The sequence below is a fragment of the Pristiophorus japonicus genome, chromosome 6 (genome assembly GCF_044704955.1).
Source record: "Pristiophorus japonicus isolate sPriJap1 chromosome 6, sPriJap1.hap1, whole genome shotgun sequence".
NCBI lineage: Eukaryota > Metazoa > Chordata > Chondrichthyes > Pristiophoridae > Pristiophorus > Pristiophorus japonicus.
Genome location: NC_091982.1, coordinates 119,818,968 through 119,832,027, shown reverse-complemented (window position 1 = coordinate 119,832,027; position 13,060 = coordinate 119,818,968). Strand labels below are relative to the sequence as shown.

The following is a 13,060-nucleotide window of genomic DNA, read 5'->3' as shown; positions in this document are numbered from 1 at the left end:
GTTCAGGGGTCACGGTGGATCTGATCTGTGTCGCTCCCTTTTGCGGTCCCTTGTTTAACAAAGTGCAATGTGCATACACTCACAGAATGCTCAATAAACTATTTCATGTACGTTGATTTAAGATGAAATGCTGCAGATACATCGAAACGACCTCTGATAACACTGCTTGGGCTGCAGCTGGAGTACTGTGTGCAGTTCTGGTCACCACATTACAGGAAAGATGTGACTGCACTGGAAAGGGTGCAGAGGAGATTTACAAGAATGTTGCCTGGACTGGAGAATTTTGGCTGTGAGAAAAGATTGCATAGGCTGGGTCTGTTTTCTTTGGAACAGAGGAGGCTGAGGGGAGACCTGATTGAGGTGTATAAAATTATGAGTGGCCTGGATAGAGTGGATAGGAAGGACCTGTTTTCCTTGGCAGAGGGGTCAACAATCAGGGGGCATAGATTTAAAGTAATTGGGGGAAGGTTTAGAGGGGATTTGAGGGGAAATTTCTTCACCCAGAGGGTGGTGGGGGTCTGGAACTCACTGCCTGAAAGGGTGGTAGAGGCAGAAACCCTCACCACATTTAAAAAAAATATTTGGATGTGCAACTGGAGTGCCATAACCTACAGGGCTACGGACCGAGAGCTGGAAAGTGGGATTAGGCTGGATAGCTCTTGGTCGGCCGGTGTGGACACGATGGGCCGAAATGGCTTCCTTCCGTGCTGTAAATTTCTATGATTCTATGATTACATGATTACATAATTATTTTCCAAAAGAAGTTGATATCTGTGTAACAAAATGCAGGAGAGAGGATATAAAATCAAAATGGAAAGAGCACAAATATCAAGAGTATATTAAACACAGGTTTAATCAGCTCACCAATCCTGGTTCATTCTGGAATGCAAGGATAACCCCTGGCTTCATTTCTCTACTGAAAACCATCTGCTTAAACCCCTCTCCCCTGTCTCCTCTCTCGCCTCCAACAACAAGTGTGAGGAGCCTATGGACTTCTTTGTCTCTAAGACTGAGACCATCCGATCAGCCGCCTCTGCTGCTTCCCTTCCTTCCCCCAGCATACCGGGTCAAACTTCCTCTGAGATTCATTCCTTGCCCTAGTCCTGAACTCTCATCTTCTCCAAACTCTCTCCCATCTCCACTCATGTCCACTCCGAGCTCATCCTGTCCATAAGACCCACCTCCTGCTCCTATTCCCACCAAACTGCTGATCACCCAACTTCCCTGTAGAATTTACCAATATCTCGCAAAGATTCCAGATACTTTTTCCGTACAGAGGAGAAAAATCCCTTTTTGGGCTTTTAAAATGAGTTTAAAGGGGCAGACGAAGCCTGCGGAAGATAACGGGATAGAAACATAGAACATAGAAAATAGGTGCAGGAGTAGGCCATTCGGCCCTTCGAGCCTGCACCACCATTCAATAAGATCATGGCTGATCATTCACCTCAGTACCCCTTTCCTGCTTCTCTCCATACCCCTTGATTCCTTTAGCGGCATCTAACTCCCTCTTGAATATATCCAACGAACTGGCATCAACAACTCTGCGGTAGGGAATTCCACAGGTTAACAACTCTGAGTGAAGAAGTTTCTCCTCATCTCAGTCCTAAATGGCTTACCCCTTATCCTTAAGACTGTATTCCCCAACATCAGGAACATTTTTCCTGCATCTAACCTGTCCGATCCCGTCAGAAGTTTATGTTTCTATGAGATCCCCTCTCATTCTTCTAAACTCCAGTGAATAAAGGCCCAGTCGATCCAGTCTTTCCTCATATGTCAGTCCAGCCATCCTGGGAATCAGTCTGGTGAACCTTCGCTGCACTCCCTCAATAGCAAGAATGTCCTTCCTCAGATTAGAAGACCAAAACTGAACACAATATTCCAGATGAGGCCTCACCAAGGCCCTGGACAACTGCAGTAAGACCTCCTTGCTCCGAAACTCTCAACCGCTAGCTATGAAGGCCAACATACCATTTGCCTTCTTCACTGTCTGCTGTTCCTGTATGCCAACTTTCAATGACTGAAGTACCATGACACCCAGGTCTCATTGCACCTCCCCTTTTCCTAATCTGCCACCATTCAGATAATATTCTGCCTTCATGTTTTAACCTCACATTTATACACATTATACTGCATCTGCCATGCATTTGCCCACTCACCTAAACCTGTCCAAGTCACCCTGCAGCTTCTTAGCATCCTCCTCACAGCTCACACCGCCACCCAGTTTAGTGTCATCCGCAAACTTGGAGATATTACACTCAATTCGTTCATCTAAATCATTAATGTATATTGTAAATAGCTGGGGTCCCAGCACTGAGCCCTGCGGCACCCCACTAGTCACTGCCTGCCATTCTGAAAAGGACCCGTTTATCCCGACTCTCTGCTTCCTGTCTGCCAACCAGTTCTCTATCCACGTCAGTACATTACCCCCAATATCATGTGCTTTAATTTTGCACACACCAATCTCTTGTGTGGGACCTTGTCAAAAGCCTTTTGAAAGTCCAAATACACCACATCCACTGGTTCTCCCTTGTCCACTCTACTAGTTACATCCTCCAAAAATTCCAGAAGTTTTGTCAAGCATGATTTCCCTTTCATAAATCCATGTTGACTTGGACCGATCCTGTCACTGCTTTCCAAATGCGCTGCTATTTCATCCTTAATGATTGATTCCAACATTTTCCCCACTACTGATGTCAGGCTAACCGGTTGAAAATTCCCCGTTTTCTCTCTCCCTCCTTTTTAAAAAAAAAAGTGGTGTTACATTAGCTATCCTGCAGTCCTTACGAACTGATCCAGAGTCGATATGGAGACCCCCCCCCCCCCCCCCAGTGTTTGGACTCATAAGAAAGGGAATTCAAAATGGACCTAAATTACAGAAGCCTGAGATCCCCTAAACATCTATGGGAAAGAGCATATCAATTTTAAGATTCTACAACATTTTGGTTGCGAAAAAGAGTTACCAAATACAGGAGGTGGAGCCAAATGCGTGTATTATGGATCCCAGACTGTCTGGGGGAACTATTCACCCCCTAAGAGATAATCGAATTACCCAATCTAACACAATGGAAATCATGGTCAGAAAAACTGGACAATCCTAAAACAATGCAAACCCAGTGCTAGCACATTCTCACACCCTAATCAAGTTACTGCTGACAAAGGAGACATTTGAAAATCAATGGACAGACAGTTTAAACAGAGCCCAAGAGATTTGATGGGAGATAACTATATATCTATCCCCCAGTTTTACAAGAAAAGAGGAGCAGAACACAGAAACGAGCAGAAGACAGGAGAGAAGCAGAGCACAGACTGGAACACAGACACAGACAAGCAGCCTGCTTGCTCTGCAGTGAAGAAATGGAATAGTGAAAGAAACTACCAGAACTGATCAGGACTGACCGAGCACGAGGCCCACGAAACAGAAGGTTGTCAGCAACCAAATTGACAACCACTCTACAATCTACTTCTGAACGACCAACGGGTGAGAAATTACCTAAAAGCACTAACTAAAACCAAAGAAAGTGGGTACTTATCCCATACATCCGAAACGCAACTTACTGCATCAACGGACGCACCCCAACGGAAGACTACGCAGTCCAAAGTCCTCTCCTCCGCCCGGGGTGCGGCTCGCCGAGAAGGCCAAGTACAGCGAACCCCGAAACCGTGATTCACCGGCAACTGTCTAAAGGGATTGGTGAGCATAGCCCCTGAACCCTCAGAGCTATAGCTTAGTTAGTTAGGGGAATTGGGAGGGGGGAGGCTGGGATAACTTGTGTAAATGTATCTGCATTCTCCTCTTTACCCCATTTAGAGTTTAAGCTGTATTCTTTTCCCCACAGGCTGTAATTTGACATTTTATTCAATGTGTTGTACCCTTCCGTGTGTATTGGTCTGTGTGTGTGTTATTAAAGGTGTGCCTTTTACTTCTTTTTAAACACAATAAAGCCATACCTGCTTCCTACCTTGAAACCGATTGTCTGTCCAAGTCTGTCACAGTCCCTTCATAATTCCAGTGTCTAGAACCAAGGGTGTGGGAGCGATTCGGAACCGCTCATATCAGGTCAGAAGGGAAAGCTGACCCCCTGCAAACCGCCCCTTACATCCCTTCCGGGCTCCCATGTTAGCTGACATTAACGGTTCTCCTCAGGTACTGTTCCCCTCTCCCTCAAATCTGTCGTCATCACACCCTCCTCAAAAAAAAAACAATCCTTGACCCCTCCATCCTTGCAAACCACCCTTTCCTCTCCAAAGCCCTTGAACGTACCCTCCTTCCCCGGAACTCCATGTTTTAATCCCTTCAATCTGGTTTTCGCCCCTGCCACAGTACTGAAACAGCTCTCATCAAAGTCGGGGGGTGCCGAGGGGGCAACATTCTCTGATGCAGAAGCAGGATCTTGGTCCTTTCTCTCATCTGTCGTTCGCAGTGGTGTTGCGGAACCTAGGGGTGGAGTGCCGTGCTCTGGGACCACTGGGAGGCCTGTGGCAGCAGGGCCTCCGCCATGCATGGAATGTACTCAGTCATGGTGGCCAGCTGTCGGGATATGCCCCCCAATGCTTCGATGAGCTGGTCACCAATGTGTGCAGTCCTCCTGGACAACTGTACCATCTTTCCGCTGTCATGTCACACTCGTGGAACAGACCTGCCATGTCCATGAGGCCTCCGCGTGGTCGACGTCGTTCTGGGAACAAATGGGGTGCCCTGTGGTGAGGTACTTGGGGCCGGTAACTCCAGAGTGGAGACGGGAATGACCGGAGGACCACTAGATGGCCTTGGGGTGGAATGGCTTCTGGAGCATGGTGATGCAGGTTCCTCGAAGTCCGCGCTCTCATCCGAGGAGAACAGATCCAGCGGATTGACGGGCGAGAATCGGAGCTCCTCAGCACCAGATGTTGGATCATCCGTCGACTCCTGCCCCACACCCCCACCTTCTGGCCTCTGTGGTCTTGCCTGGGGCCGCGCTGCTGGCTGAGCTGCAAAACATAAATGAGGTTATTAGAGGGTGCTAGGGTCACAAGGTGAGTCCAGCACTACACACAGCATATGTACAACAAAAGCACCACCGCTCTCAAAATCATCGCAGACATCAATTTCATGACCATCAACACGTTTTGCATTGCAATGATTTTCATTAGGCCAGCATTATTTCTATGAGAATTAAAAAAAATCATCTATCATATATGATTGTTCGGATATGAGTGGGTGTGGCATCTATTGACTTTACATCACGCAATGGTGTAAGCTTTACTCACGTGGCATCACTTCAGGGTCTGCAAATGCGTCCGTGGCTGTCCGGGGCTGCTTCCCCACGAGTGCGAGCACTCGCTCCTCCATCTCAGTGATATCGCTGGGGACTGGTGGCCCCCCGCCCGTTCACCTCTGCACGGACCTCATCGTCGATAGCTTCGATAAAAGGTGACAGGACGACATGGCATGAGATCATTGCATGATATCATTGCTAGGTACTGTCACAGAGACTGATACAACACATAACCGGCAGATGTAATCATGATTATTATGATTATTATCATTCTTTACCTAAAGACGTACACCGTGACCGCAGGCTTTGAGTAAAACATTCCTGGTAAACGTGCAAGACCTCACATCTGCTGATAGTCACTCATGACTGTAATCAATCAAATTATATAAATACAGAAGTACATGTAAATCAATGTAATACTTACTCTTGCGGATCTCACAAGGTCGTTCCATCGTTTGCGGCATTGGTTGCCCTCATGCACCTCGTTGGTGCTGACGAGACCACCTCTGCTATTTCGACCCATATCTTCTGGTAGGCCTTTGGGGTGGGCTTCAAATGTTTCAACACTGTCATTCCAATTCCCTGGCGGAGCTAAAAAAAAAGCGGAGATAAATATCGTAAACCAAATTAGGGACTTTGTGCAGTTACAGACAAATTATTTGGCACCAGGGGAACAAACTGAGCAGGTGCAGGTTATTCTCGGACGGTAGTTTTAAACTTCTTAATGCGGTAACAATGTTGTATTGAGAATCATAGGAAGCTTTTTTTAAAAAAAAGCAAAATCCTTCATGACTTAGGTCAATTCATGCAGATGGGAATTGCTACTCATGAATAGACCAATGCCCATCTAGTTTGCCTCCTCCCATCCTGGGAGTGACATGATACAATGATAATGGAGTTCAAGAAGGCAGCTCACCCATCTTCACAGCGATCAATCTCGATCAATGAGTCTACAACAGACCCCAGTGTGGGAGAGCTGTGGGAACCACGGGTCCAAAGCCCCCTGTTCCTCTCAAGCCTGTTACACTCACCACGTCAGGACTCAAATTACTCATCAGCATCTCAAAATGTTAATTTCAGGAAGAAATCTATTTTGCTTCTGTACGTGACTTTATGTGCCCCTCACCTGGCACGATGGCTCTGTAACTGGTGGCTGGGAGGTGCAAGAGGGCCACCTGTGGCAATACCCACTGCACGTTTTTTCAAATGTGTCCCATCTACAGCTGTGGCTCAGAGGATAGCACTCTCAGTATCTGAGTCAGAAGGTTGTGGGTTCAAATCCTACTCCAGGGACTTGGGCACAAAAAATCCAGGCTGACATTCCAGAGCAATGCTGAGGGAGTGCTGCACTGTCAGAGGTGCCGTCTTTCAAATGAGACGTTAAACCGGGACTCTGTCTGCTCTCTCAGGTGGACGTAAAAGATCCCATGACATTATTTTGAAGAAGAGCAGTGGAGTTATCCCCGGTGTTTATCCCTCAACCAACATCATAAAAAAATCAGCTTATCTGAGGTAATCTCTGCCCCAGCCAGAAATGGGTCCAGCTCTCGGTTGGAGGAATTCAGCAAATCAGCATTCCCTGCACAAGCCGGCAGCTTGTTCCACCGGTCCAACACTCTCTGGGCAAAGGACCGCCTCATGACATTTAGTATAGCTGGGGCCTGCGAGTATGACTCCTGCCGCTCCCTAATCTATTTAGTTGAAACAAGCCATCTGCACCAACACAATTCCAGTTCTGCTGAATGAGTTTGCACCGACTACATTAACCCTTTCCTCTCTTCACGCTTTAAAAATGAGTCCTTAGGTGGCTGAACAGTCCAATATGAGAACCACAGTCTCTGTCACAGGTGGGACAGATAGTCGTTGAGGGAAGGGGTGGGTGGGACTGGTTTGCCGCACGCTCGTTCCGCTGTCTGCGCTTGATTTCTGCCTGCTCTTGGCGACAAGACTTAAGCTGCTCAGCGCCGTCCCGGATGCATTTCCTCCACTTAGGGCGGTCTTTGACCAGGGACTTCCAGGTGTCAGTGGGGATGTTGCCCTTTATCAGGGAGGCTTTGAGGCGGTCCTTGTAGCGTTTCCTCTGCCCACCTTTGGCTCGTAAACATCACATTGAAGCTGAACTCCAAAATGGGACATATTGGGCCCAAGTTTCCACATGATAAAAAACGGGCGCCCCTCCGAGCTGGGTGCCCGTTTTTCGCGCCTAAAACCGCGCCTAATAAAAACCTCGCGATTCTGGAGCGTTCTGCAGCTCCTTGTCTGCCTGGCGTGGCGCCCAGGGGGCGGAGCCTACACTCGCGCTGATTTTGTAAGTGGGAGGTGGCGGGTACTATTTAAATTAGTTTTTCTCCTGCCGGCAACGTTGCGTGTGCGCGTTGGAGCGTTCGCGCATGCTCAGTGTGAAGGAAACATTGGCACTCGGCCATTTTTGTAGTTCTTTGTAGCCGTTTAATTTTTGAAAATTTTTTAATAAAACCAAATTGTCATCAGCACATCAGCACTTGCAGCCTTCCCTCCTCCCCCGCGGGAAGAACGGGCGCCTCCTCCCCCCCCCGCGGGAAAGAACGGGCGCCTCCTCCCCCCCCCGCGGGAAAGAACGGGCGCCTCCTCCCCCCCCCCTGCGGGAAAGAACGGGCGCTTCCTCTCCCCCCCGCGGGAAAGAACGGGCGCCTCCTCCCCCCCCCGCGGGAAAGAACGGGCGCCTCCTCCCCCCCCCCTGCGGGAAAGAACGGGCGCTTCCTCTCCCCCCCTGCGGGAAAGAACGGGCGCCTCCTCCTCCCCCCCCCCTGCGGGAAAGAACGGGCGCTTCCTCCCCCCCCCTGCGGGAAAGAATGGGCGCCTCCTCCTCCCCCCCTGCGGGAAAGAACGGGCGCCTCCCCCCCCCCCGCGGGAAAGAACGGGCGCCTCCTCCTCCCCCCCTGCGGGAAAGAACGGGCGCCTCCCCCCCCCCTGCGGGAAAGAACGGGCGCTTCCTCCCCCCCCCTGCGGGAAAGAACGGGCGCTTCCTCCCCCCCTGCGGGAAAGAACGGGCGCCTCCTCCCCCCCCCCTGCGGGAAAGAACGGGCGCCTCCTCCTCCCCCCTGCGGGAAAGAACGGGCGCCTCCTCCCCCCCCCGCGGGAAGAACAGGCGCCTCCTCCCCCCCCCGCGGGAAGAACGGGCGCCTCCTCCCCCCCCCGCGGGAAGAACAGGCGCCTCCTCCCCCCCCCGCGGGAAAGAACGGGTGCCTCAGGCTGACTGCAGCATTCTCCGTGCCTGAAGCACTTTCACACAGGTAGGAAGATGGTTTATTTAATCTTTTCTTTGCTTATAAATGTTTATTAAGGTTGGATTTATTTGTATAATATTTGTAGAAGTATAAATAATCCCCTCTCCCCACCCCCCAAGCCAAATTTAGTTGGACTGAGCACAGTTTTAAAAAAAAAAGCGAGAAGCTTATTTAAGAGCCCCTGAACTTAAATCAGACTGTTCGTTTGCTAAGGCACTCAAATAGTTTATATCATACAAATGCAGCGTATTATCACTTTAAGTGTCTGATTATGGTAGATTTCCTGCCATTTATTAATATATATGTATTTGCCTGCCTCCTTGTTTTGTTCAAGTATCCCAGGCATCATCATTATCATAGGCGGTCTCTCGAACGAGGATGATTTGCTTCCACAAGAGTTCACAGATGTTTCAATGAAGGACCCGATGTTCTAGTCCTGAACTCCACTTGAGGGGGTGGAAGATGCCTGTGCGTGGATTTTTTTAACGTGTGGTGACCATTGCACACCAGCCACCACATGGGCTTGACAGAGCTAGGCCTTTACCCAGTGGCAAAGATTACCCAAGACGAATGGAGACCTGCTCTGCTGCACAGACCTAGTGCGTACACATATTGCAGTGTGGGCCAGCCCGTGCTGCCCCTGGGCCCTCGGCTCTTCTGGGCCCGGTACCTTCATCTGTTGCCTCCACCACGATCTCTCACCGCTCCTCAGCCATAAACATTCACCGCATCTCAGCCACGATCTCTTGCCGCTCCTCCGCCAAACATTCGCCTCACCTCCGCCACGATCACAAATGCAGCTTCTCATTGACTGTCACACCTTTTCACTCAGACTGCTGCCCACTTTCCAGTGATTATCAAGCCACTACATATCTCTGTGGCCGTTGACATTCCAAAAATGGTGACGTAGCTCTCCGGTTGAACCCTCGGTCATGGGTTAACACAAGCAACTTTAAAATCCTTTTTACCTGTGAGGTTGCAGCCCGAATATGCTAATTTGTTGTCCTTTGCCATTATATCCCCTTCTGTAATTTCTTTGTGCTGTGAAGTGATATATCTCTCCACATAGACTGCATCAATGTCCAATTAATCAGACAAAGGCCTGCTCCTTTCATGAGGGAGCTAGTGAAAGGGGAGGTGGTACCAGACAGCACCTTCGCCTCGGAGTCAGAAGGTTGTGGGTTCAAGTCTCACTCCAGGAACTTGAGCACATAAATCCAGGCTGACACTCCCAGTGCAGTGCAGAGGGAGTGCTGCACTGTCGGAGGTGCCTTCTTTTGGATGAGACATTAAACCGAGGCTCTGTCTGCTCTCTCAGGTCGACGTAAAAGATCCTATAACATTATTTTGAAGAAAATCAGGGGAGTTATCCCTGGTTTCCTGGCCAATATTTATCCCTCAATCAACATAATAAAAAAACAAATTATCTGGTCATTATCACATTGCTGTTTATAGGAGCTTGCTGTGCGCAAATTGGCTGCTGCGTTTCCCACATTACAACAGTGACAACACTCCAAAAGTACTTCATCAGATGTAAAGCGCTTTGGGAAGTCCGGTAGTCGTGAAGACGTTATATAAATGCAAGTCTTTTTCCATTGCTCCAGTGCCAGCCTTGGCTCAGTGGGCATACGCTTTCCTGTGAGTCTGGGGTCACCAACTCTAATTGGTTGTATTCCTGGAGGTCTCACCACTTGACCAACAGCTCAAGCCCAGACAAACAGCCTTTTTTTCTATCTCATTTTTTTTATAACGAATAAATTGTTGAAAAAAAATGAAAAAAGATCATGTTTTTAATGCCTGCGTTGCTCTCAGTGTCTTGGAGATTAGTCTCTAATTCCTGGAGACCTCAGGACAATCCTGGAGGATTGGAAATCAAATTCAAGCTCACTCTTGAAAAACATAGGTAGTTGAAAAGAATCCCACAGCACTATTTGACAAAGAGCAGGGGGAGTTGTTCTGGCCAATGTTTGTCCCTCAACCAACAACACCAATACAAATAACCTGGTCATTTATCTCACCGCTGTTTGTGGGACCTTGCTCATCATCACAGGCAGTCCCTCGGAATCGAGGAAGACTTGCTTCCACTCTTAGGGCCCAAGCTTCCACACGATAAAAAACGGGCGCCCCTCCGAGCTGGGCGCCCGTTTTTCGTGCCGAAAATGACGCTGGAAAAAAACCGCGCGATTCTGGAGTGCCCTGCAGCTCCATGTCTGCTTGGCGCGGCGCCCAGGGGGGCGGAGCCTACCACTCACGCCGATTTTGTAAGTGGGAGGGGGCGGGTACCATTTAAATTAGTTTTTTTCCTGCCGGCAACCCTGCGCGTGCGTGTTGGAGCGTTCGCGCACGCGCAGTGTGAAGGAAACATTGGCACTCGGCCATTTTTGTAGTTCTTTGTAGCTGTTTAATTTTTGAACATTTTTTAATAAAAGCACATTGCCCTTCCATGATCAGCACTGAGGCTTCTTGCAGCAGTGAGAAGACTGCAGGAAGCCTCAGAAGTTGAGGCAGCCGTTTCCCGACGGCCTCCCCCCCCTGCCGTCTGGAATGGCTTCCTCCCCCCCCCCTGCCGTCGGGAACGAACGGCTGCCTCAACTTGAGGCTTCCTGCAGCCTTCTCCCTGGCTGAAGCACTTTCACACAGGTAGGAAGATGGTTTATTTAATCTTTTCTTTGCTTATAAATTTTTATTCAGGTTGGATTTATTTGTATAATATTTGTATAAGTATAACTAAGGATTTATTGTAGAATTTAATGACTTCCCTTCCCCCCCCTCCCCCCCCCCCCTCGTAACCTGCGCCTGATTTTTTAATGTGTAGAACAGGTTTTTTCAGTTCTACAAAAATCTTCACTTGCTCCATTCTAAGTTAGTTTGGTGTACGTTTTCACTGTGGAAACTTTGAAATCAGGCGTCAGTGGCCGGACACGCCCCCTTTTGAAGAAAAAATTTCTGTTCCAAAGTGAAACTGTTCTAACTGACTAGAACTGCAGAAAAAAAAATGTGGAGAATTGCGATTTCTAAGATAGTCCGTTCTCAACCAGTTGCTCCTAAAAATCAGGCGCAAATCATGTGGAAACTTGGGCCCTTAGAATGAGTCCTTAGGTGGCTGAACATTCCAATATGAGAACCACAATCTCTGTCACAGGCGGGACAGATAGTCGTTGAGGGAAGGGATGGGTGGGACTGGTTTGCCGCACGCTCCTTCCGCTGCCTGCGCTGGATTTCTGCATGCTCTCGGCGATGAGACTCGAGGTGCTCAGCTCCCTCCCAGATGCACTTCCTCCACTTAGGACGGGGACTCTTTGGCCGGGGACTCTTTGGCCAGGGACTCTCAGGTGTCAGTGGGGATGTCGCACTTTATCAGGGAGACTTTGAAGGTGTCCTTGTAACGTTTCCTCTGCCCTTGCGATGCACAGAATGGCTGCCGTGTTTCTAACAGTAGAGCAATGACTATATAGACTGTCAGCCATGGCTCAGTGGGCACTCTCACCTGAGTTAGAAGGTCATGGGTTCAAGACCCATTCCAGAGACTTGATCACAAAATCTAGGTTGACACTCCAGTGCAGTGCTGAGGGAGTGCTGCACTGTTAGAGGTGCTCTCTTTCAGATGAGGTGTTAAACCGAAGCCCCTTCTGCCCTTTCAGGTAAAGAAAGACTTGGATTTATATAGCGCCTTTCACGACCTCTTCTCTTCTCAGGCAGTCCCTCGGAGTCGAGGATAACTAGCTTCCACACTAAAGATGAGTTCTCAGATGGCTGATGAGTCAAATGGGGACCTACAGTCTCTGTCACCAGATGTCTCAAAGCGCTTTACAGCCAATGAAGTACTTTTGGAGTGTCATCATCATAGGTGGTCCCTCGAAGGAGGATGACGTGCTTCCACACCAAAAGGGATGAGTTCACAGATGTTTCAATGAAGGACCCGATGTTCCAGTCCTGAACTCTAGGGGTGGAAGATGCCTGTGCGTGGATTTTTTTAATGTGTGGTGACCGTTGCACATCAGCCACCACACGGGCTTGACAGAGCTAGGCCTGCGTGGCAGATGCAGTATAATGTAGGATAAATGTGAGGTTATCCACTTTGGTGGCAAAAACACGAAGGAGGAATATTATCTGAATGGCGGCAGATTAGGAAAACGGGAGGTGCAACGAGACCTGGGTGTCATGGTACATCAGTCATTGAAGGTTGGCATGCAGGTACAACAGGCGGTGAAGAAGGCAAATGGCATGTTGGCCTTCATAGCAAGGGGATTTGAGTATAGGAGCAGTCAGGCCTTACTGCAGTTGTACAGGGCCTTAGTGAGGCCTCACATGGAATATTGTGTTCAGTTTTCATCTCCGAATCTGAGGAAGGACGTTCTTGCTATTGAGGGAGTGCAGCGAAGGTTCACCAGACTGATTTCCGGGATGGCAGGACTGACATATGAGGAGAGACTGGATCGATTGGGCCTGTATTCATTGGAATTTAGAAGGATGAGAGGGGATCTCGTAGAAACATATAAAATTCTGACGGGACTGGACAGGTTAGATGCAGGAAGAATG

At 49.0% G+C, this 13,060-nt stretch overlaps 1 protein-coding gene across 11 annotated transcripts in view; it reads left to right on the top strand.

Annotated features, from left to right (window-relative positions):
* LOC139265769 (muscleblind-like protein 3) overlaps positions 1 to 13,060 on the top strand; it is a 212,672-nt gene that overhangs the window by 136,369 nt on the left and 63,243 nt on the right. Inside the window, exon 1 of one of the 11 annotated variants that reach the window (XM_070883155.1) lies at positions 8,394 to 8,527. The exons of the other annotated variants lie outside the window; for them this stretch is intronic. The gene's annotated coding sequence lies outside the window, so the exon portion shown is untranslated. Of the gene's footprint in view, positions 1 to 8,393; positions 8,528 to 13,060 lie in introns of those variants that run through there. 11 annotated transcript variants of the gene reach the window in all.